At 40.3% G+C, this 1842-nt stretch overlaps 1 non-coding gene across 1 annotated transcript; it reads left to right on the forward strand.

The window, feature by feature from the left end:
• Window positions 1-679: 679 nt before the first annotated feature.
• Window positions 680-842, forward strand: LOC124962546 (U1 spliceosomal RNA). The gene has a single exon (XR_007104549.1). It is a non-coding gene; the product is annotated as a U1 spliceosomal RNA (small nuclear RNA).
• The last annotated feature ends 1000 nt before the right edge of the window (window positions 843-1842 follow it).

Raw genomic sequence — 1842 nt, forward strand, 5'->3', positions numbered from 1 at the left:
CTGTCTGCTATTTCTCATACTTTCCTCACAGTGTATGAGACCCTTTAATAGCCATCATAATAATAAAGTGTGTAGAGGATAAAATAACTGTGAAAAAATGTCAGGGAAAAATGTTGACCTATGTATTTTTGGCGATGTGGCCTCACATTCATTGTATGGCATTACTTAGATTTACTTCCCACATTATTGAAAGGATGTAGGGGGTTAATGTGCCACCTTTTCTCTGCTTGAGGACTGAAAGAAAATGTGATTTTCCTCTCAAGTGAACTGTGTGTTGGACTCCACTGAACAGTTCTCCCAACAGGCCTCTCAGTGTTATCCCTTGAAGAGGGTTTAGCCCCACTCAGCATGGGAGAAGATTGGAGTAAGTGGCCATGTTATTATTGGTGCGTGTGCCACACATATAAAAGTCAAAATTTAACCCCAGATGTGCTCATATCATTCTTTGAAGATTTTCTATCATATTTTTGCTATTCCTTCAAGTGATGCTATCATTGACTTATTCTGCAATGAAAATTCCTGCCTGTAATATCAAAAACAAAACCTTATGATTAAAGGTATCTCACACTCTAGGAGACAAGTACTCTAATTACCCTGTACATAAACAATGTGGAGGGCAGTTCAGAGGCAACCAAAACAAAAAATAAATAAAATAACAAAATTTTAAAAGCATTTCTGTAGACTTTTTGGCAGGGGATATATTGTGATCATGAAGGTGGTTTTCCCAGTGCAAGGCTTATCCACTGCACTCCAGATTTACTGACCCCTGAGATTTCCTCCAATGTGTGAAACTCAACTGCATAATTTGTGGTAGTGGGGGACTGTGTTTGCACTCTTTCCCCAATTAAAAAAAAAAAAAAAAAAACTCTTCTATGTTAACAGGATAATTCAATGGGAATATAACTGAGGTTTTAGCTAAAGATGGAGATTTTTTCTAGTAAATGGCTAAGAACCTGACTCATAACTCCTAAATCTCTCACTCGCATCAAGTGTACAAAAGGGTGGGGTATAGTAGATCGCAGGAGGATGTGGGGGAAGATTTCAGGGAAGAGTGTTTGGTGTGCTGTGTGTACTACCCCATCACAGAGAAAGAGGATTCCTCTTCCACCTCAAGCCAAGAAAGAAAGACTTGAAGAGACAACTTGGAGAAATTCCTCCATAACCTACAGTGTTGGGCCACAGCAGAATATCATGTGAGTCATTCCTGAAAAACACAGAGTGGCAGGCTGACTAAGAAGGCTCTCGGTGGCAAAGGAGAGGGCTGAGGTCTGGCAGTCAAGGTGCTCCCAGAAATTCTCAGTGCAAACAATGTGCGAGCATTTTCTGTGAACCAGATGAGGAAGGGGATTTTATTAAATCTTACACTAGAAAACCATCTGAGAGGACAAGAAGACCTCAAGAGAAACAAACTAAAGGTGGCCCCTCAGATGATGAGGGACTATAAGAGTCACACAAGATTGGGTAGAATAGGGATGAATTCAAAGGCACTGCAGGAATATATCTGTGATATAAAGTTGCTAAAGAAAAATCTGTGGAAGATCCCTAGAGAGAAAGAGCTATCAGAAGCATCTTCCCCAGTCCAAGAGCACAGAGCTACGTCACCCAACAGTTCCACTCAGGTGGGAACTTTCCTGTTCTTTCTTTCTCTTTAAGAATCGAGAGATGGGATACTGCAGTTAGCAAGGTACAGGAGGAGGAGAAGAGCCAGGGGAGAAGAGGAAAAAGAAACCTAGAGAAGATCCAATATAGGGAAGGGGAGAGATCTCATTTTTAAGTTTTAATTGTTATATGCAATAAAATACTTTATTGAAATGAGAGTGTGTTTTGTGGGCTGAAAGTGAT

Source organism: Sciurus carolinensis, chromosome 12 (genome assembly GCF_902686445.1).
Source record: "Sciurus carolinensis chromosome 12, mSciCar1.2, whole genome shotgun sequence".
In the NCBI taxonomy this organism is placed as follows: domain Eukaryota; kingdom Metazoa; phylum Chordata; class Mammalia; order Rodentia; family Sciuridae; genus Sciurus; species Sciurus carolinensis.